Source organism: Equus asinus, chromosome 24 (assembly GCF_041296235.1).
Source record: "Equus asinus isolate D_3611 breed Donkey chromosome 24, EquAss-T2T_v2, whole genome shotgun sequence".
NCBI classification, from domain to species: domain Eukaryota; kingdom Metazoa; phylum Chordata; class Mammalia; order Perissodactyla; family Equidae; genus Equus; species Equus asinus.
In genome coordinates, this window is record NC_091813.1 from 51,521,404 (window position 1) to 51,545,816 (window position 24,413).

The window sequence follows — 24,413 nt, forward strand, 5'->3', positions numbered from 1 at the left end:
CCACCCTGCAGCTACAGTTCTAAGGTTACAGGACAGTTTCTAACTTTGTGCCTGTCCCAAGGCATCAGAACCAAGGCACATGATTTATAATTTATGAGGACACCCACAGAGCTGTCACTTGCAAGGCAGGTGTTGAGAAAATGGCAAGCAGCTCTGGGAAAGAAAAGGACTCTGATCTCACCCCTGAATAATGGTGGCTAACCTAGTCACGGATAGAAAGCGTTGACATAAGCGAGCTTTAAAAATAAAGTGATGGCTCATCTTGCTGAAGGCGTTCGCTGTCTCCACACAGTGGAATATAACAGGATTTAAGTAATCTGTGAAAAAATTAGTTGTAGTATTTATTCTGAGGCTGCTTGTATGTTTTCAAACTGCACTTTGCTATCTAAACTACCAATTTCAGGATATGGTTAAAAAGGCAAATCAAAATTCAAACTAAGTAATCCCACAAGATGTAGTGGATAATGATCTTCCAATCTCCCTGAGAGAAACAATACGAAATGGAAACCAAAAGAAATTAACTTGAGTTAGATAAAAAGGAATTGCAAATATATACATACCCAGCCAACTGATATTTTAAAATTGAAAAAACTAAATCAATATGTTAGCTGCTTAATACTTTTGTGTCAACTGAGTTTATTCTCCTTGTAGCTTATTTCACATTCCAATTTATGGTAATATTTCAGACACTACTATGGGTGATCTAATCTTAAACTGATTTAGATGGTAGTGGAAGTCTATTTATAATTAAAAATAGAGTGAAAGTCTCAAGGCATTTCCAAAGCACCACAAGGTGCACTCTGCAACTCTGGATGGAAAGAATATCAGCTAGGAAGCAATCTGACCATGAAACCAAATGACGTAATGATGAAAAGGCTCCAAGATTTAAAAAATATTGTTTACTGATAGGCAGCTCAACTTTCCATCTTGGGTCTGGGAGTTCCAGTGGGATGTCTGTGTCATAGCACAAATCCAGCCGACTTCACACCACGTGAAAACTACAATGAACACGGAGACTCAAATATCAGGCTGATTACTAGTTGCAATTGGAGCTTTCATATTGGCAGAACTAGAAGATTTTTCCTTCCTTTGGTGAGAACAGACCAAGTTGGCAGGTATTTCCCATTACCACATTCTTAAAATCTTCCTTCTAGATATAATTTGCATGCTGGCATTGACAGCCCACATTCTTATAGGTTTCTATGTTGTCTATTTAATAAACAGTCAGCCAACCACTAGATAACATAAGCTATTGAGTCCTGCCCCCTCCCACCTCTATCAAAAATGATCAGGCTGAAAAGAACAGTTAAGGAGCTTCTGGACAATCCCAAGCCACTTTTTTGGCTCCTAGCCTGGAAAAACTCCTGACAGAAAGCTTGTCTGGTGCCCTTGGCAGAGACCCACAAGATCTAGTAAAATGCCAAAGAGAAGTAGCATGACATCAAGAGGGAACCACGCTGTGAGGTCAAAGGGCTACACCTGGCCAAAGGTAACTCTGGAAATTATTCTTATTGGCTTGTAGGGTACTTGCAATACAGGTATAAAAAACATAGGCGCTGCATTCTCTTGTTGATTTTTGTTTGTTGGTTTCATAGCAAGCTTTGTTCCTGTTTATATGGCTCTTTCTAGCAAGTGGGAAATAGAGTCTTGGTAGAAATGGAGGGATCTCTCTGGACTGGGCTTTTCCTTCTTTGCAAGAATCCAAGCAATAATTATCTGCGTATTAGTTGGGTCTCACATCACCAAGGTCCCAGCCACTTCTTGGTTGGCCTTTCAGCTACATCATAGGAGAGAATCTGATGGGAAGACAAGGGTTCAGAAGTTCAAGGAGAAAGTCGCTGAAATAGCTGGAGATCATCAAATATTTAACAACCAGTCTCAGCTCAGCAACTGTGCTCACCAACTTGATCTCTGTTGCAAGGTCCTCTGAAATTAGATGCCCCCATTGATGCTCTCCTCTCCTACCCATCCACACCATCCCACGTGGTGGGCTGAATCTGGAAGTTCAACATGCTAAGGGGGGAGTGAAGGGAGTGATGTTTGTCCAGAGCACTCAGCTGTTAGCAAACCTCTAAAGATCCACTGGCAAGTCGGTATTTTAGAAAGCTCTGAGTTTCATCAGAATGCATGTTTGTGAAAAAATATCAAGAAATTTCAACTCGTGGGCGTGAAAGAAGAGTAGAAGTTGGTAGAAACACACATGAATCTGGACTCAGACCTAAAATCTCTGTACCCCACTGAAAGGTCTGCTTCAGATTAAGCAATAAAAGAACACATTAAAAACTGAGTTGTACAGCTCATTATATCTTCACTTTTACAGAGATGATGATAAGGAAACAGCACAATATTCTTAATTTGCCAAGGAAAGGAGCTAGAGACAAATAGCTTGAGATTTCTGGTCTTACAGCCTGGGTATGAATGTAGCCTTGGCATTTACCAGCTGTGCGAATTTTGGCAAATTACTTCAACCCTCTGAGGTTCATTTCCTCATCATTCATTACATGGGGGAAACAATGCTTACTGAGTGGTCTTCTTACAAGGATGAATCGAGGTAATATATGTGAGGCACCTCGCACAATGGCGGTCTTCTTTTATTGTATGGATTGACTTATTGCTGGCAGCCAGCTGCCTTTAGCATGGCTAGGTATATTGATTTAACAAATATTTATTCCCTGCTGCTATGGGCTAGGCAACCTTCAAAATAATTTCTCCATACCACCCCTCCCCCCAAAAAAAGAAGAAAAAGAAAAGAAAACTAACGTTAGTGAAAGACCCCAAGAAAATTTCTGGCTCCATCAAAGACATAGGGAATACACGAGTGAAATAACCAAATGGGGAGATAAGATACATGCATAAAATACACTGAAAAAGACAGTGTGTGCCCTAGTGCCAAAATCAAACTATACAGATTTAAATGCTGGATATTTACTCACTATAGCACTCTAAATACCTGACAAATTTTTAGCTTTCTCAGAATGGTACACATTAAAGATTTTCCCCAAAGTCCTAACCATTTCTAATGTATCTTATTTCATGGCTTAATCAGTTCTCTCACATTATATCAAATGGCAGTGCTTCCATTTGAACTTCTTCTATAATTCTGATTGAAGAATTGCCTCAAGCTTTGTGTCCAACATTTATGTTAAAAAGAGCAATTTTGATCTGCACGTCACTACCTGGATTTAGAGCCCAAAGTAGCTGGATCCCAAATCACTTAAATTCTCTGAGCCTCAGCTACTTCAGTTGTCAAATAAAGACAATAATGACCTCAACAATATTGTTGTAAATAATATATGCTAAAGTATACTGCAAATCAAAAAGAGACTACATGAGCACAAACTGGTTTTGTCATAGTGATCCCATCATCTCCTGTTTTTCTTCATGTTATCCATATTGAATAAAAAAACAAACAAAGGCTCACACATTCCTAAGGATTTATGTTACATAAAAAGCTTTTACCAGGGTCTATTACACGTCAATGTAACTGCTGTGAATTTAAGATTGTTTTATTTTATCTGAGTAAAATAGTGTCGATCATAACCATTTTATGAACATTTAATGCCTAGAAATTACCAGTCATCGGGTTGAATAAAAGAGTTACTATTAAGTAAATTTTTCAACATTTTTGCTTTCTGGCTCCTCAAGTAGATCTTTTTTCCAAAATTTAGCTTAGTCATTTAAATGGGAAGCCTGAGGATTTTCCGGAATCGTTCAGACAGCATTCCTTTCACCATCTACTATGCGTTCGTTCTCTCTGTATTTGTTCAATGATATGGCTAATCTGAGCTTTGGCTCATCTTTCCACATTTTTGTTCATTTTTCTTTTCTTCCTTTTTTGAAATCTCATTCCTTTTACTGCTAAAATACCTTTTATGCAGAAATGTACGATGTTGCTTTCAGTTCTCCACACAATCAATTTCTACTTCCTTTTTTGTCAGATTTTGTTGATCTCTTTGGTATCAGTGAAAGTGTCAGTTACTATAGCTGCATAACAAACCATCCCAAGCATCAGTAGTTTAAAACAACAATCATCTATGATAGCTTATGCGTCTGTGTGTTGGCCAGAAATTGGCTGATCTAGGCTGGGCTTAGCTGAGTGTCTGTGCTGATGGCAGCTAGGCTTGCTCATACACCTACAGGTCAGCTGCAAACCAACTGATCTAGCTCAGCTTGCTCATGCATCTGAGGATTGAATGGTGCCTCTGCTTTAAGCTGGTACAACTTGACAAGGGCAACTCTAGCTTGTGTATCTCTTATTCTCATACAGGAACCAGCAGGCTAACCCAGATATGTTCTCATGGTGACGGGAGGTACAAGAGGACAGGCAGAAACATAAAAGATCTCTTGAGGCCTAGGTTCAAAACTGGCACACCCTCACTTCTGCCCTAGTCTATTGGCCTAAACAAGTCAGATGGTAACCCCAAAGGGAAGATATAAAGAGAGACACTCTTCCAATAACTGAAAGTTACATGGCAAAGAATATGAGTATTAGGAGGGGTAAAGAATTGGGGCCAGTAATACAATCTAGCATGATAAGACCCCAGCAGATGTCAAAACAGCAGCATTTAACCCTTCCAGGGCATCAAATAGTTAGCCTTTTGTTCCCAGTGGCCATTTTATAATGAAAGATATGAACAGCAGGAACAACAATAGGCAATTTGTAGGATTTCATAGCAGTAATACCTCTCATTATGACTGGCAGAATACTTGCAGCAGAGATTATGGAGCCCCACACAGTCTTTTCCATATAATAACATCATTTAGAGAAAACTTGGTTTTCAAGATTGAGTTCTAATTGCTCATAGCTCATTTTCAGTGAGTCAACTTTGGTTGACATTTGAGAGAGAGAGCATCTCCTGGGTGGCAAGCCGTTTAGCTGGCAAAATTAGAATACATGAGGCTGACCTTAGTTCTGAGTGAACCCAAATATTAGATGTGGTATATGGACAATCCTATGAGCATTATACAACTCTTTTTACCAATACCAATGTCAGACTTCAGATATATGCTCCCTCTAGTTAGAAATCTACAACTTGTATTCTCAGTGTGCATGTAGCATGAGCAAATTTGGGACCCTGCAGTATTTAAACAATCAGCATTATGATGAAAATGAGTGCTTAGAAGAGTCAAACAATGAGTTCTTGGGTACTGTGGGCAGTGATGATAGCATAGTTTTAAAAAATTGAGCATAAAAGTCATGTCTCCTAATGAAATTTACAGCATAAATAGGAAGAAATTAAATATATATATATCTATCTCAGATATAAAGTAAGAACATATAACAAGATGATGTATGAATGTGATATTACTGTCAGTCTCAACGAGAAGTGTGACTGTGACACTTCTCATTGCCACTTTAAGCATTTAAAAGAGCCTGCCAAATGTGGCAATCTTTGGCACAGGCAATCCTCCATATTCCCCCCCGAAAGGGCAAGGTGACTCCTTACCCATCAGCTAAAATAAATTCTGGCTTCCAGCCTGGAGTCTTGCAAACCTATTCATCTTTTTCCTATAGTAGTGCTCCAGGTTCTCAAGGTAGACTAGCAACATCAACATCGCCTGGGAACTTGTTGGAAAGACAAATTCTAGAACCCCACCTCAGACATCCTTAGAAACTCAGGAATGAGTTTCTCGTGGGGAGATGAAAGAGAAGGTAACTTTTTTAAAAATAAATTCCTGCTCCTAAAAGCACATTTTAGAAATGACTGTTTGGAAATGTTTCCATCACTAAGTGATTTTGTGGCTGAAAATCATTTTACCACCTAGAAAAACCAGTTTAAAAGGCTTGCAGTTGAAGACTTTGCTTTGTTTTTGAACCAATTGGTTAAAAATATAAAAAACTCAACATCTTCCACTAGCATATGCTTTTAGAAGTGAAGATAGTGAGGTGGAGGAGGAGCGAAGGGGATTTCCGGGATGCATTAAGTTTTGCTTCTTGCTCTCCCTGCAGTGTCCACGTTGTGGAAATTCCCTAAACTGTCCATTTATAATTAGCACACTCTTCCATATGCATGTAATGCATCAGTAAAAGTTTAGGATATAAAAGAGAGAGGGCTCCTTATCCCATCTCTAAGCCTCATGAACTGGGTTTGGAGGCGTGTTGAGGATCAGGATTGGGACAGTATAGAAAAGTCTCTTCACACATTACCATTACCAGTGTTTGAATGTTTTCCCAGCATCAAAATGTCATTCTCCATCCCTAATACCACTGATGCTGCTACTCCAGCAGCAAGCTATGCTTCCTACAGAGATTCTGAAGTTCTTACACTTTTATTCTGCCACCCCTGTCCTTTCCCCTCCCCCAGCACCCTCACTACTGCCCCGGAATTCATGCCTGAAAGCACATGGATAGGCCAGAGGGCCAGAGAGCATTCAGAGGAAAGCCTTGGGGTTGGTTGGGGTGGCATCTCCCTTCCAAGGCTGACCTCTGCCCCTAAACCAAATGCTGCTCCTCGAAGCTTTCTTCCCTTTGGGCAACTTCTTCCATTGCCAGCTCAGTCTCTCAATGAATGTCCTCCAGATGTGCCAGGCAAGTTTAGTATATGTTTCAATCCTACAGTGAGCCCAGATTAGCGGGGACCTGCTTCTACATAAACAGCTGTGGTTACTGTCAAAACTTCATTTACACTTACAGCTTTGCTTTTACTCACTCAAAATAGCGTAAGAGTTAAGAGTTCAAATCCTGATTTCTCCACTTACCAGCTTTGTGATCTTCAGCAACTGAATTAACTCCTCAGTGCCTCCATTTTACTGTACGTAAAGAGGGGATCATAAATGAACATACCTCCCAGATAATGCACGATACTGCTTAGCACAGTGACTAGAATGTAGGAAAGGGCTCCACAGAAGTTAACCATTATTATTTCATATTTGAGATGAAAGAGGAAAGTGAGGGTGGTAAAGTGTCTCCTTTCAATACTAATTCTAAAGCAAACAACAAAACTCAAAAAAGTAGTACAAACTTTACCTTCACGAAACTTTATCTTCATTTGGCCTCGAAGACAAAATGGGGAGGTAAAAAGAGAGGAGTCTCAAATGACTTAGCTGAGGGGAGAAAGGGTAACTCTACTTCTGTGTGCCAGCGGGAAAGGGGGAGGGGGCAGGGTCAGCGAGGAGGAGCAAGCTGATTTGCCTCTCACCTGGAACAGTCTTCCCCCAGATCTTGCCATAGGTAGTTCTTCCCAATCATGTCTGGGTCCACACATCACCCTTGAGCGACCTTCCCTAACATCCTACCCCCTGTGCAATGCTGCCCTGCTCCCATCACTCTCTCCAGCACATTACCCTGTTTTGTTTTCTTTAAAATACTGGCTGCTGTCAGGATTGTATGAGAATTATTGGTTTATTTGTTTATTCCTCTGCTCCTCTGTTGTGATGTCAACTCCGTGAGAACAGTGAATTTGACAATCTTGTTCATCCTTCTATCACCAGCATCTACAACAGGGCCTAGCAAATGATAAGCACTCACTAAATATTTATCTTTAGATTGACAGACCCACACATCGTCTTTTAGTACTTTGAAGCAATCGCTCAATGCGGAAAGATCTTTTTGTGATTATAAGCTCAGTTTAAGTGATTGCCTTCATCTTCCACCAGTCAGACCACATGCAGTTGCAAGCACACTTTAAGAAGCACATTTAGAATTGAGATAGTGTCTAGAAGAAGACACAGAGACAACAAGACTTGGAAGCTAGATCATCTGAGAAATGGTTGAAGGAGCAGAGCATGCTCTCTTGATGTTGAAGAAAAGATTACCTTGGAAAGAACCTAAGATCTATTTTCCAAAACTTAAAAGACCTGTAATTTTGGGGCCAGCCTGGTGGTGTAGCATTTAAGTTCACACACTCCGCTTCAGCAGCCTAGGGTTCACCGGTTCGGATCCCAGGCGCAGACCTATGCACCACTTATTGAGCCATGCTGTGGCAGGCGTCCCACATATAAAGTAGAGGAAGATGGGCACAGATGTTAACTCAGGGCCAGTCTTCCTCAGCAAAAAGAGGAGGATTGGCTGGGATGTAAGCTCAGGGCTAATCTTCCTCGGAAAAAAGAGAAGATGTGTAATTTAAAGGAAGGGTAGACTTATTACACGTAGTTCCTGAGGGCAATACTGAGAACTTAGGAAGCAAAATTCCATTTAATAGGAGAAATTGAAAAAAATTAGTGGTTTTTAAATTACAGCTGTTTCCAAAAGTAGTTCCATAATTTAGAGCAATCAACATTAGTGAGCATCAAAACTGCCCAGAGTACTTGCTAATGGGCCCACCTGGAGTACGGAACAAAATTATCAAATTGTCTAAATTTTTGACTTTTTTTATCCTAAAAGAGTGACTATTTCAAGCTACCATAATTTGCCATGTTTGGCCCCACAATGTAGAGACGTGCTTGTTCTCTGTTGGTGAACTCTGTCATGAATTGCTTGTCTGACCTGCTCTTGGTACTCCTGGCTCCAACCTCACTACTTGTTTCTCTGTCTTTATCACATTTCACTACAATGTCGTCTTCCCAGTCAGAATCCTTTGTTTCTGTAGAAAACTCCAACCATCCTTTCCATTTATGCCGCCTGGGGCCATACCGGGAAGGCCTTTCCCAGGTTATATAGGATTCGTGATCCTCTTTCTGTGCCACCCCATGGGCAATTGTCATGTCCAGCTCATTCTGGCCTCTCAAACAGGTAAATTTCAGGCCCTTAAAATTTTTCATAAATCAATACAATGATAAAATATTGTGAGCAGATCTTTCCTCTACCACTTTAGATCCTTATACAGTGGGTAATTATTATGGATATGGTTAAAAAGTTGATGAGTAAGCAGCGATCATTTCTTCACCATACACCAGGAAAAAAACCTGTGAGTATATCTCCAAGGTGTTCTGACCATAGGGCTACCCAGTCACGGCTAAGGACGAATTGCATCCATACACAAGTGTAGAAGTTCTAGTTTTTAAAATGGTGCACACATAAATTCCAGTTTTGATGAACCACTTCACTTTAAATATGCTACATTTAGGAATTTTTAATGCAACTACATTACACTGTGATTGCCCAACTATATCTGGATTGTTCAGATGACTCATTCTTATGTAATTCTTAAGCCAGACAAGGTCAGGTCCCCTTGTCTCAGTTCTCCAGCACAGGACACTTCTTCTTCCTAACATTCACCTCACCTCTAACCATTTGCTTATTATCTGTCTCCTCCACTACACTCTAAGCTCCATGAGTCTGGGACTGTGTCTGTTTTCTTTTGCCACTGACACTAAAGCCATACCCAGACACAGCATGTTCTAGGCACTAAATAAATATTTGCTGAGTGAATGAAAAAAATGAACATGATATAAACATAGTATAAGATCTTATTATAGTCTAAAATCTGCTTCTAACCAATTGCATATTATTGAGCACACCACTAACCTCTCCCAGCCTCAGTTTTCCAGGAGGAGCACCCCTGCCCTGCTTGCCATCCAGGATGGTCATGATGGCCAAACAAGGAAATATATGTGAAAACACAATATTCATAGATATTGTTATATTAACATGGTGTCTAAGGAATGTGTCTGCCTTGGGCATCTTGGTTTGCCTTAACACATCGTGAGCAGTGGAAATTTAATGAAGAGGAAAACTTGATTACATTCAAAGTGTATCACCCCAAAACTGCCTCTCATGCTGCATTTTTTCCTCCATAGTATTATCACTACTTGTTATAGAATGTTTGTTTGTTCATTTGTTTGTGATCTGTCTTCACAACCTAGAATGTTCGCTTCTCGAGGGGCAGCATTTTGTTTAGTGCACAGCTGTACCCTTGATGCCTGCAACAGCACCCGGCTACATAGTGTGTTCTCAGTGAATATTTGTTGAATGAATAGATGGAAATTTAAGAGGAGCATGAGTACCATGAAAGATTAACAATCAAGTATCTGCAAACTTCCCCTTGGTTGTTGCTGCTGCTTTTGTAGACTGTGAGTTATGGTGCTGCTGAGGCACAAGTTGACTTCTTGTTCCCAATTTGATTCCCATTTAGTTGCTTGGAACTTTTTAAATCCTAAGTCACATAAGGCATCCTCTTACTCGGAGCATGACATTCTCGCAGAGAACTGCAGAGCAGGTGTCTTTTCTCTCCTCTAACATTTCTCTGCAATGCCTTTATAGCTCAAACTCCAGCGGGAGCACTCAACCCTCCTCCAGGCACTCAAAACTCTTTGGGAGACAATTTCTCACTCTTGCCAAGTTCCAGCCACCCAGCTGGGTGGCCAAAAAACAATACATTTGATCCACAAAATGCAGTGGGTTTGGAACGTCTCCCATTACTGGGAGTCAAACACAAAATGAAATTGACTAAATCCTTCTGGAATTCCACAAGGCAGCAGTTTCCCTAAGTCCCATCTCTACCACATTTGCTGTCTTTTATGGCTGCAAAATGTAAACTCTTTAACACCTCTTCTCATTCTGTCACTCAGTCTTTCAATCCAGCCTCAAGGAGTGCCAAGGAGTTTGAAAAGAGAGAGACAAGAACTCCATAATATTGAAACGAAATTGTAAAACAATTACTGAAATTTTTCGCTTGTGATATAAGCTGAAATAACCTATTATGGATGAATACAGTTAGACCATCTGTCCTTCATTTAGCTTTGTGGTCGCTTTAGATTTTGATCATTCCTATAGGCTTACCACATTATAGAATTTGGATGTTTTCATTAGAATCTAACCATACATCAACATGAGTCAAACGGACATTCAATTTAGGAAACAACTTTAGGCTTTTTAACATTGTATTTTCTCCTCTCACATAGTTTGAAATTAAATCCTCTCACGCTCCCTCCTCGCACCAACACATAGATCAGTTTTTAAAAAATGTTTTCCTTACTCTCAGTTTTTAACACTCTCAAATAACAACTGTTGCAGCCAAAAGAAGATTCTTTAAATGGAAAGTGCTTTGTCTTGACCAGGGCAGACAAAGTTATATTAAAATTGCAGCTGACTCTAACCAGGGCTGTGGTTTGGGTGAAAAATGCTTCATTCCTCTGCTGCTCCTGACTCACTTTCCTTGTCTCTGCCTTCCTGTCTTCTTTCCCAGGCAGAGGCCAGGACCACAACATCAATACACATCAGCAGTGAAAGGATGTGGAGGAGTGGATGAACGCCAGCATTTCCAGAGTACCACCCACCAGTAGGAGGATGCAAGGCATATGTGAGTTTAGTGATGGATTTTCCACATAAGTCAGTTCATTCAGTTGTCACTTTGGTTGAGTTATTTGAATTCAACTTAAATCTGGATCTTTAATTGTGCTTAAAATATCTTTAAAATATTACAACATAATATAACACTGAAATGAAAAGTATTGTGCATGTCAAAGCACAGAAGTAGGGTTATGGAACATATACTTATGGAAAACACAGTATTTGTCACTGGGGGTGCAAGTGAACTTCCATGTTTTCTTAGAAAGCCCACAAAGGCAGAAAACACAAAAGAAAAATTGATGTTGGACTTCATCAAAATTTAAAACTTTGTCTCTTCAAAAAATAAAAAGGCAAGTCATAAGATGAGAGAATATATCTGCAACATATAAATATATTGGCAAAGGACTTTAGAATAATAAGACAAAACTCTCAAAATATTTGAACAGAGAAAAGGAGATATACAAAAGGCATTAGGGCAACACAAATTAAAGCCACAACAAGATACCACTACATACATATTAGAAAGACTAAAATTAAAATTACTGGCAATACTACACATTGGTGTATAGGCAGGGCAGCTAGAACTCTCAGACCCTGCTGGTGGGAATGGAAAATAGTGCAACCACTTTGGAAAACTGTTTGGCAGTTTCTTAAAAAGTCCAACATTTGTCCCAGCCATTCCACTCCTAGGTATTTACCAAAAAGAAATGAGAACACATGTCCACACAAAAGCATGTGAATGTTCATAACAGCTTTATTCAAATAGACAAAAACTGAGTGTATTAGCTTCCCAGGGCTGCTCTAACAAATTCCCACCAACTGGGTGGCTTACAACAACAGGAATTGTTGTCTCACACAGTTCAGGAGGCCAGAAGTCTTCAATCAAGGTATCGACACGTTAGTTCCTTCCGGAGCGTCTAGGGGAGGACGTGTTCCATGCCTCTCTGCCATCTTCTGGGGGTTGCTGGGCAATCCTTGGGATTCCCTTGGATTAGGCCGTGTCACTCCAATCTCTGCCTCTATTATCACATGGTCTTCTTCCCTTTGTGTCTCTGTGTGTCTGTCCTCTTCTTATAAGGATCCCAGTGATTAGATTTAGGGCTCACCCTAATCCAGTATAACCTCATGTTAACCGATTATATCTGCAAAAATCGTATTTCCAAGTAAGGTTACATTCTCAGGTACTAAAGGTTGGGATTTGAACGTATCTTTTTAGGGAACAAAATTTAACCCACTACACTAGGGGGAAAATGTACAACAAGAGGTGGATGAATAATAAGATGTGGTATATCCATACAGTGGAATTCCTACCTAGAGAAGAAAATAAAAGAGAAGGAACTATTGATACAAACATCGTGGAGGAATCTCAAAATCATGATGCCAAGTGAAAACAGCTGGACCCAAGAAAGTGCATACTGTATGATTCTGTTTATATAAATGCAAAGATATAGTGCTAGAAATAAGATCAGTGATTGCCCTGGGCTGTCTGGTGAGCAGAGACAGCAAAGAATCATGAGGAATCTTTTAGAGGTGAATGAAATGTTGACTATCCTGATTATGGTGATGATTTCATGGGTGTATACACTGTCAAAACACTTTAATATTTAATTTGTACATTTCATTAGAAATAAATTATACCTAAATTTAAAAAAAGAATTTGGGGGGCCGGCCCCGTGGCCGAGTGGTTAAGTTCGCAGGCTCTGCTTTGGCGGCCCAGGGTTTCCACGGTTCGCATCCTGGGCACGAACATGGCACTGCTCGTCAGGCCACATTGAGGCGGCGTCCCACATGCCACAACTGGAGGGACCCACAACTAACATATACAACTATGTGCTGGGGGACTTGGGGAGAAAAAGCAAAAAAAAAAAAAGAAGAAGAAGAAGAAGAAGATTAGCAATAGTTGTTAGCTCAGGTGCCAATCTTTAAAAAAAAAAAAAGAATTTGTGTTGCCTTTCAAATGAAGGATTTAAGCTCTAGCTATAGGTAATTTAGCTAAGGGGAAAAAAAGTAACTATAGATTTAACTAATCAGGAAACGGAGACAAAACACCAGCATTCTTTGATATGCTTCAGATTCAGAGCTTCAGCCCTAAAGATGCGAAGGAAATCAGAAGAGTCAGTGTAGATTATGAAAAACAGCAAGTCATCAGGATGCTAAATATGGCTGCTATCACCAAAATAACTCAAAAATATCTTTAGACACTGAAAATGCAAAAGATCTAGGTTCAAACTTTGTGATTTTGGAGAATGAATAAACGAGGTATGAATTTTATAGTCACAAAAGTTCAGTGTGTCGAAATGCAATTTTCTTATTTTTTCTTAACTGGAAATTACTTAGCTCTTAGGAAATTACTTAGTTAACTGGAATTAACTTAGCTCTTAAGCTCTGATTTCCATCAATGGTAGAAAGCTTAAACTAGCCAATGCAAAGCAAGCCAGTCTCTTCCAGTAAAAAATTCTGCCTCTTGAGTATCACCTTGGTACCCAGGTAGGAGCTATCGCTCATGGGTCTCCTCCGTCTATACTGCCTTCTGAGAGACAGCCTTCCTCAGCTTATCTGATCCCTGTTGTCATGTATTAGTGGCCACCATTGATGTTCCTGATCCCACCATGGCCTCTACTCATAAGGGTCTCATGCTCTGGGCCCCCCTCATTCATACAGATCTCTACTATAGCAAGCCTATTCACAGTCTTCTCTTTTCAGATGCTCCCACACACCCCACCCCTCCAGGATACAGAGGTCACTGAAGCTCCTCTCAGGCCTGTCCACCTAGAAACCTGCCTCACTCACTGATAATCCACTGCGCAGGGGATGTCACATGAGGATCTTCTCCCTGAGTCTTGCCATCTTTCAGACCACACCTTGGGAAGTCTGATAATGGCCCCATCTGTGTGAGGATTCCCCTCAACCTATCTAGAGTTCTCATTGCCCTTTCAACTCTCAGGGTTTCGGCCCAGGAAGGAGTGAGGATGCTGGTACTTCTCAAAGACATACTGCAAATTGGTTACATCTTCTCCAAATTTCCTCCTTGCCACGAGTTGGTCAAACTTTTAATTCCCTTTGGAGTCATAACTAGCTTTTAGTTCATGGTATGATCTCCTCACAGACTATTACTTAGAGATAGACTCCATGTCTTCTTTGTTCAGTATTCGGCACTTGATCTTTCAAGCCAAATTATTTAAATGTCCAATCCAATCCTAACATCCAAGTCATCAGGAAATCCTATTGTCTCTGAGACCTTCACAATATATCCAGAATCCTACTACTTCACACCAGCTCTTCCACTGCCACATTAGTCCAAGTCACTGTTACCTCTCACCTGGACAACTGTAATAGTCTCTGTCATAGACCAAATGTTTGTGTCCCACCAAAATTCATGTGTTGAAACCTAATCCCCAGTGTGATGGTATTAGGAGGTGGGGACTTTGGGAGGTGATTAAGTCATGAGGGCACAGCCCTCATGAATGGGATTAGTGCCCTCATAAAAGCGACCCCAGAGAGATCCCTCACCCCTTCCACCACGTGAGGTTATAATGAAAAGATGGCCATCTGTGAAGCAAGAAGCAGGTCCTCAGCAAACACTGAATCTGCCAACACCTTGATCTTGGACTTCCAGCCTCCAGAGCTGTGAGAAATAAATGTCTGTTGTTTATAAGCCACCAATCTATGGTATTCTGTTATAGCAGCTCAAATGGACTAAGTCTCCCTTCTGGTCTCCTTGCTTCTGCTCTTGCTCCCTCACAGTCTGTTCTCCACACAGAAGCTAGAGTAATCTGCCTAAAACACAAGTCAGATTCTGACACTCTGTTCAAAACTCGCAGTTGCTTTTTATTTCACTCAGTAAAAGCTGAAGGCCTTACCATGGCCTCCAAGGCCCCACATGACCTGACCTCCATTAACTCTGACCTCCTCAACTCCAGCCACACTAGACTTCCTGATGCTCCTTGAGCATGCTAGGCATACACCTGTCTTGTGGCCTTTGCTCCGCCTGTTGTCTCTTCTAGAATGTTCTGCTCCAAAAAACCTCCTTGGATAACTCCCCCAAGATCTTCTCATCTTTGCTCAAGTCCCACTTTCTCCATGTTGCCTGCTCTGAACACCTCAGTTAATGCTGAAACCTGCCTCCCGACAACATCGCCCATCTTCATTTTCTTTTCAACATAAGGTTTATCACCTGCTGTCTCAGGTAGGTTCCTTGGGCTGCAGGTTCTGAGATGTTGATTAGCAAGCAGGATGCTCATTAGGGAATACCTGGACCTGTGAAAGTGAGGACAGGGAAGCAGGGTTGGGCAGAGAGAGAGGGCAAAGCTGAAGTGTAATGCCATCCCAATGAAGGCCTCAGCTGATGTCGCTGAGAGTTCTGGAGCTGTGACATTCTGCGTTGAGGTCAGTGGGTTGACAACCAAAGTTTGACTTCTATCAGCTGCTGAGAGAAATATTCCTTCCTCTCAGAAAAGGGATTCAGGCGGAACTTTACAGCATCCACTACACTTCTGAATAGTTTACTTATATACTCTGTTTATTGTCTTCCTCTCTCTGTTAAAATATAAGCTCCGTGAGAGCAGAGTCTTTTGTTTACTGATATTGACAGTGCCTAGCACATAGTAGGTACTCAAGAAATATTTTTAAATATAAAATATTTATATAACTTTATCAAGGACCCAACTGACTCTTCTACTTGAAAGATGTATCTTTTAAGGATGTTGTCTCTGGTACAAGTTTAGAAAGTCTACTTAATCATTCAAAAGCCAAGAATTTGGCTCTTTGTCACCTCCAAGGATTCCTTTCCTGGGACCAACCAGGCTTAATCTTTATCTATTTTTAGTGGTAGAAGGACTGCAGAATTTTTTTTTAAAAAAGAAAAAGACATTTCCAAAAAGGCAAAGCAAACATCATTTCAAAATAATATGCCCCCAAAAAAGGAGAAAAAAATAAGAATGCAATTGTGTGGACAAACGTACGCCACTACCACATCTTAATATTTAAGGTATTATTTACCCCTCACCAAAGCCGTTATTAAATAAATGATGTAATGGAAGGTATTTAAATAAATAAAAGAAATATGGAACAACGCTACTTTTGGAGGTTCTCAAAGCATATTATATTCCAAAGTTTCTGAAAGGTCTTGTAGCAAAGAAACTTCACGAGACTTATTCAATCTCTTTGACTCAGTTTACTGACTTTCCTGTCCATAGAATCTCTTAGAATTTAATGTTCCGAGGAACACACGTTGAAAAGTGATATCTTGGACAATTAGCTCTGAAACCACACAACTGAAAAGCTAAAAGAAATAAAATCCAGTATATAAAACACCACTTAGCTCATTTTGCCAGTGATATTTGCCTCCTTTTCTCCTTTTCTCTCTTATTACCACATAGGACATCTTTATAACATTATTTCTCTCAATATCATATTAAATATGCCTAAATAAATGGAGAAATATGAGCTCTAAAGTCTACTTATATGCTGTTGGTTGTTATTTAACCTTGCAAGAACCAATGATCATTATTAAATATGGGTTGGAATCTATTAATGAAGGTTACCAAGATCAGCCAAGGACAGTGGCTGTTTCATCATGATTAGCGCGGCAGACACTGTTGCCTACCCCGTGGGCTTTCCTGCTTTCTTCTTTGCTAATAGAACCCTGATTCTACTATTGAGGCTATTTGCCCAGTTGGATACTCATGTACCTCATCTTTCATACAGCTAGGAGCAGGGGCCACATGACACAGACCTTTAAAGTCTACAGGGACTTTCAGGGAAATCTTTTGCTTTTCTAATATCTGGGGACAGAACTCCTAAAGTTTACATCCTCCCTTCCTTCTTCTTGTCTTTAATACGACAGTCTGTCTGGTGCCACTGGTGATATGTAGGAAGACAAATGGCAACGTGCTAAGGATAGCCAAATGGAAAGATAGGAAAGAGTTTGCCTCTCTAACGACATCACTGACAAGATGAATGTACACTTACAATATCTACTTCAAGAATTCTTCAGACCACAGCAAAAAATCTCTATCAGGTATTATGTTATTTGCATCCAAACGTGGTCCTGAGCAATACAATGTAAAGTTTCCACCATCTAGAAGGAAAAATTCAGGAAAAAAAAGAGAAATGTATGCAAGTAAATAGAATAAAGAAAAATTTATCATAAATTTCTTTAATTTCTGCCTATAGTTGAAGTAGCCCAATAGATGTGACTTAAGAAAATCTGTACACTTGGAGCCAGATTCCAACATAGCTACTCCATACAATATAAACTGGTGCTCAGTGATACACACATATAACATAAGGCCCATGTGTAATGTATGGCCTCACTGTCCCTCGTTTTGCAGGGGCATATATGCAATATTCTCCTTGTGTCTTTCCTGAAATGTTAACCTTCTAGTTTTAAGTTCGAAGACAAATACTATCACATATTGGAGATTCCCAAAAATCACTCCTGGAAAAAGCTCTAAATAGCATAAACAAAGGCTATCCAGTTCGACAGCATAACAACGCTTCAAAATAGTTTCCTTTCTAGGTACAACCATGTGTATATCATGAAAGCAAAATAAAAAATTGACTTTGACCTAAAAGAATGAACATTCTTTCATAGCAAAGGCTCAGTGAAAGGCAGTGAAGAAATCTGGGTCCAGGCCACCCAGACGGGACACGAATTACAGGACACAGATTTGCTCAAACAAATGCACATCTGAATCCAATCCAATATTTTATTCCGTGTATTCTGGATTCCATTTCTGCCTTGCTTTTCGGCATCTCGCATTCACTCTATTCCCATCAGGTTTCTTAACAATGAATTTCCAATGTATCATAGATCTTTGGGGATTTAAATCACTTGGTCATAATTATAGTTTTCTGGGATCAAAGGACATGTTAGAAATGGCTGAAAGGCCTGACAGCATCACAGTCCAACTACAGAGGGACTGAAATGTCTTCCTGAGTCTCTGACACCTCTCTCTGGAGATCTGGGTACCTGGCAGTCAAGGACCCCTGGCTGATATTCAGGGGCTCGATCAGAAGCAGGGTCATGTCTATACAACACTGATTGGATTTGCCCATCTTTATTCTGTGGCCGTGGTCCACAAAGCCTTCTCCAAATTGCAGCTGGACACTTTAAACAAAATTATTTTATATTATTGAGATTACATCTCTTTAACAGTGTTGCCTACACTAGGTTGAAGTCGATTTACCCCAATCTCTCAGGACTCTCCTATGGGCCCTTGATCCAAACAGGCTGCTTAATTTCAATTAAAAAACAACAACATGAGGCTGACTAACAGAGTCAGAGTCTACACGCACACAAAGAAATAATAGATTTACATGAAGATTTACTTGCTCTAAGTCCCATTTTACTTTTATGAGTAAAAACCTAAGTTTTCTGGAGACGCTGGAAGCTCAGATTTCACAATCCTGTCTTTTCCCATTAGTTCCACTTCCCAGGCGGGTGGGTTGTGTCAACTACTAAAATGGACTATTCAAGTCCTTCCCCCAGCGTCAATATTTTTCAAGATGAATGTTGCAGTTATATCAATTGTGTTTTATTTAACCACGTAATGACTTTTACCATAGCTGGGTTTTCCGAGAGTGTGAGAATGGCGGAAATGACTTTACAGAATATAGAAACGCTCACATTAGTTTATTGATCCTCACAGTAATAACGTATTGTCATCTTCATGTTGTTACGCAGACTAATCAAATTTGCCAACTTACTATCAATAATAATAATAATTTTGGCTTCAAATATTTATCTCCTTGTTTAAAATATTTTTACATTGTGTGAGGAAGAAAACTTGCTTTAATAATAATCCTGTCATTAAAAGAGACTCTGAAACGCAAATCACAATCTTTCCCAAAAGTATTTTGAGAGAATGTTTAGTATTTTATTTTAATGGCTTGACTGCACTGGAAATTTTAAGGACAGGGTTCCTTTATGTTCAGCAAAGAAGAATGGGCAGTGCACTGCTCTCCTGACATCTAGAGCAACTGGCCTGGACAACTCATGGATTAACCAGTTAAGCTTGCAGTTGCTGCTATGCCTGTTTTGTTTTTTTTTTTTCAGACCCAGGAAGTACTGACATCATTGTGGAAGTATAGAATTTAATTTCACCAGTAAATCAAATTGGGCTCAAGCTGTTAGTAACACTGTCACATTTACAGAGTCAGGCAGAGACTAAATGACTCAATGGACTGATAACAAGATAATAAAGCTTTTCACTTCCAAGTCCCTGGTTTTAATGAGGCTGGCCAGGCCCAGCACAGAAGAGACCAAAGCTGCTCACATTGCCGGCAAAGACCCTGCAGGCCCAGTGCCAGGGATCATTCTCAGAATCAGCCTGATAAGAATCTACATGGGCAGAACCATGAAGGCAGCAAGGCCAAGTGTTGGGTTTTCATAAACAAATAAAGGGCAAAAGAGCTGGGTGTGGCCAATAGAGATGGCCAAAGAGCCAAGAGGTAGAGGTTTTGAAAGAAAAAGAACCTTTAAAATGGCTACCCCTTTGGCATGGCAGAAGGGATGGGCCACACTGCAAAGCCCTATTTTGTTTCTTCCTCAACACCAAGAGTTGGTGACAAATGTCTAGACAGAGGTATTATCAGGTTTGATGGTTAATTTTATGTGTCAACTTGGGTAGGCCATAGTACTCGGATGTTTGGTCAAATGTTATTCTGGATGTTGCTATAAAGGTATTTTTTAGACGAGGATAACATTTAACTCAGTAGACTTTGAGACTTTGAATAAAGCAGATTATCCTCCATAACGTAGGTGGGCCTCATCCAATCAGTTGAAAGCCTTAATAGAAGAAGACTGATCTCTTTCAGAAGAAGCAGGAATTCTGTCTGCAGACAGCCTTTGGACCACAAGATCAACTCTCCTCTAGCTCTCCAGCCTGATGGCCTACCCTACTGATTTTGGACTTGCCAGCTTTCACTATCACATGAAATCAATTCCCTAAAATAAATCTCTCTTAAAATAAGTCTCTTAAAACAAGTCTCTCCTCTCTCTTTCTTTCTCTCTGTCTCTGTCTCTGTCTCTCTCTCTCTCTCTGTCTATATATAAACATATGTCTATATATACACATATATATATAATTCTGTTTCTCTGGAGAACTCTAACAATACATCAGGATATAGATATTTAGATCACATGTTAATCCTGTGTCCTTTTCTTCGCTTGCACAGACCCAACCTCACTTTCATAGAAAACATAGGACTATTAAAGATCTTTGAGATGAGAGAATCATATGACAAGAATCATGCTTCAGTAAACTAACTCAGACAGCAATATGGAAGATGGACTGGAAAAAGATAGATTGGAAGAGTTAGAACAATAATGCCTATAGATTGTGTTGTCCAATATGGTAGCCACTAGCCACATATGGCTATTTAAATTAAATTTTATAGGGGCCGGCCCGGTGGTGCAGTGGTTAAGTGCGCACGTTCTACTTTGGCGGCCTGGGGTTCGCTGGTTCGGATCCCGGGTGCGGACATGGCACTGCTTGGCAAGCCATGCTGTGGCAGGTGTCCCACATATAAAGTAGAGGAAGATGGGCACGGATGTTAGCTCAGGGCCAGTCTTCCTCAGAAAAAAGAGAAGGATTGGCAGATGTTAGCTTGGGGCTAATCTTCCTCGGGGGGAAAAAAAAATTATATTAAATAAAGATAAACATTCAGTTCCTTAGTTGTAATAGCCGACATTTCAAGTGTTCAGTAGCCACACAGAGCTAGTAGCTACCATATTGGAAGGCACAGATTACAGAACATTTCTATCATTGCAGAAAGTTCTATTCGAGAGGCATAGCGAGATGAGGAGGGCCTCCACTCTGACTATGACAGTGGAAAGGGAGAAACAAGAAAAAGTAATCTTTATTTAGTGCTCAAGATGTGGTCAGTAATGTACTGTTTGCTTTACATTTCTCATCTCAGGTCATCATAAACTGTTCTCAATAGTACACAGTGTTATACACATGTCCACAGATGAGGAAACTGAGTTTCTGCAAAGTTTCTTATTAAGGACAACAGCCAGACAGTGGTGGAGGTGAGATATAAATACAGGCCATTTGAACTCTAAAACCTCCCATGGACATAGTCTACTGTTCCCACCACACCTGGGAAGAGAATGTTTTAAAAATAATAATAATAGGATGTTACAGCAAACTTCCAATCAGAATCCTAAAGCCGTTACACTCCACTGAAGGACTTTCTCTCTAGCATCCACCTTTCTGCCTCCCTAAACCTACGGCAGGAAGAGCAGTCCACAAGTCTCCTAACATCTGGAATTCTGAAAGCTCCCTCTTTGACTACAATTTGCTGTCCTTCCATTTCTTCTTTCTCCTAAACCTGCTGTATTGCTGTCTTAGTCCCTTTGGGCTGCTGTAACAAAATATCACAGACTGGGTGGTTTTCAAGCAATAGAAGTTTATTTCTCACAGTTCTGGAGGCTGGAAAGTCCAAGATCAAGGCGCCAGCATGGTCACATTCCAGTGAGAGTTCTCTTCCTGGTTCACACCTGGTGCCGTCCCGCTGTGTCCTCACATGGTGGAAGGGGCTAGGGATCTCTCTGGAGCCTCTTTTTTTTTTTTTCTGCTTTATCTACCCAAATCCCCCTGATACATAGTTGTATATCTTAGTTGCATGTCCTTCTAGTTGTTGCATGTGGAATGCCACCTCAATGTGGCCTGACGAGTGGTGCCATGTCTGCGCCCAGGATCCGAACCAGCGAAACCCTGGGCTGCCACAGCGGAGCGCGCAGACTTAACCACTCAGCCACGGGGCCAGCCCCATGGAGCCTCTTTAATAAGGCACTAATCTCATTCATGAGGGCTCCTCTCAAGACTTAAGCACCTCCCCAAAGGCTTCACCTCTTAATGCCATGATCTATGTGGGTGAGGATTTCAAAGCATGAATTTGGGGAGGACACAAACATTTAGACCATAGCAATTGGTTAGATCAGGCTGCTACAAGAACTCCCCAAAATTCAGTGGTTTAAAGCAATTTAGTTCTATGTAGCTAGTCCGCATGGCTAACTACGATAACTGTGTTACCATTCTGTTACAAGACAAGGAGCTTGTACCAGAATGCAAAGAACAAAAGTCTCACTAAGAAAAAAGAAAATTAGCTGAACTAACTAGTGCCTTTAGTGATACAATTGATCTACATTCTGGTGCAAGCTCCTCATGCTGTCTCAGAACAGAGACAAACTGGTTTTGGACCAGCGCTGGCCCGCAGACTGTGAAAAGCATTGGCTTATGGATCTGTGACTTTTCTGTTATTCTTCCAAAGCCATGATCCTATGGTCATCACCAATGCTCTCCATATATCAGAGTCCACTGCTGTAGAATGTCTCAAATTCTCTCTGTTTTGCCCTCCAAGCTCATGAATTATTTATCCATCCTTATAGAGCTTCTCTTTCTTTTGAAGTAAGAGGTACGCTGCTCCTTTCCAATGTTTCTTGCTCTTGAGACCACATCTACCTCCCAGTAAGTCTTTCAGTAACTTGACTTATAAATTATTCCCTTTTTTGCTTCAATATCATGTCTCTAACTTCTCTGCTGGCTATTTTCTTTGAATCGACACCCATACTCAAGTTTCCTTCATCCAAAAAAATACTTATTTCAACTCCACCTGAGCCAAAAGTTTACACTATAACTCTTCCTTCCCAACCACTTGCTAACTTCCTATTCAAACTCTATTCACTACTCCACTGAAAATGCTCTTAGTAACAATCAGGATAATTAACATTTTTAAATGCCTATTATGGGCCAGAATCACAGTGCTAATCATTCATTTGTTTTTAATTACACCTCATGAACAGATATCACTAACATCATTTGTAAAAGAAAATTCAAGCTCAAAGACATTAAGTAACTTCAAGATGGCACAAGTTGCTGAGTTTGAAGCCGAGTCTATGTGACTTCTTTCTACCTCCAGTTCTACTTGTTTCTCATTGGTACTTTCTGATATTCCTTGACTTCAGAGTCCCTCTTCCTCTGTTTGTTCACTCTTTGGCAGGGTCCCGTTTACCCACTAAGGGAGCCTGCTGTCTACCCTTTCTCTGTTGGTGTCCCATTGTTATTGCCTTGACGGCAGATCCAACAGAAGAACAGCTTCAGGGACTCTGTTCCTAAGTCGCCGCACTGAATGGGCTGCTCGTGAGGCATAGGTAGATGGCCAACTCTCTCCCAGAAAAACTTTCTAAAGGCGGGAAGACTGCCTGTTCCTGAGGTGGCACCCTTCTGTCCAGCGAGGCTCTAAGCCGTGCAACGAATCCCAGAAAGAAAGCAAGGGATGCAGAGGTGGATATGTGGGCAGACCTTCCACACCCTGCAAGGAATGCAGAGAGGAAAACCAAGACCATTCCCAAGAAGAGAAATAAAACCAGAAGAAGAGAAAGGCAACTCTAAATGCCATCCTGAGAATTTAGTTTTATAAAGAGAGCATGTGGCCCTCTAACCACACTTAGTAGGAAGCTGGCTCACTCCCCAGAACAGGCTGTTGGGTATGACAGTAGCTCCAGCACTGTGTGAAGAATGTTTTTCTCATGCACAGCTGCAGCATACCAAGCTTCCAAGCTTTCTCTCAGGCTATCATATGAGACAGTCTAATTCTCATGAACGTTCTCAATTCTGAAAAATATCTGGTTATTCCTCCCTGAGAACATGTTTACCTTTTAACAGGTGCCTCCCATACCCAAAGAAATAATTACAGTGAAACCCTCAGACATCTTTACTGACCAGTGACAGGATGTTGGAGGACATCAGCTCAAGCTGGATAGGCAGTTGTCTTCTTCCCTCAGAGATAAGGCCTGGTTAAGGGTGTGACCCAAGCGTTCCCTGATTCCACATTGGATCCATCATCCATGAACTTATGTGCACTTCCTTGGTGCCATTTGCATTTCCACATTCCTCTCAGTATCCGAAGTCTAACTGGCCCATGCCCTGGGAGGAGAAAGCTGAGATGCCATCACTGCAGCAATTTGGCCGCTCCCATGGAAGCCATTACACTCCTGATCCAGAGCTTTGCGGCACCCATTTCCCCCACTTATGTGAAGAGGCTGTCAAAAAGCTTCTCTTAGCAAGGCAGTGTTCGGTTACCAACAGCTGGTAGCTTTTCTCTGCAGCCAGGTTCTGGGCTGATGGGCAATTATGGGTTAAATGTGTGGCGTTGCCTATGGGTGGCTGCCCTGTAACCCGGGCCTCCTGGAGACACAATGCCTTTAACTAGAGGATGGCTCTCGTGGTGGGAA

At 40.8% G+C, this 24,413-nt stretch overlaps 2 long non-coding RNA genes across 2 annotated transcripts; one reads left to right on the plus strand and one right to left on the minus strand.

The window, feature by feature from the left end:
* The first annotated feature begins 1,427 nt into the window (after nt 1-1,427).
* LOC139041803 (uncharacterized) lies at nt 1,428-23,895 on the plus strand. The gene is made up of 3 exons (XR_011497766.1): nt 1,428-1,489; nt 11,067-11,180; nt 19,935-23,895. It is a non-coding gene; the product is annotated as an uncharacterized lncRNA (long non-coding RNA).
* On the minus strand, nt 11,907-24,410 carry LOC139041802 (uncharacterized). Its single transcript, XR_011497765.1, has 2 exons — nt 23,902-24,410; nt 11,907-12,312 (listed from the first exon to the last, which is right to left on the minus strand). It is a non-coding gene; the product is annotated as an uncharacterized lncRNA (long non-coding RNA).
* Between the last annotated feature and the right edge of the window lie 3 nt (nt 24,411-24,413).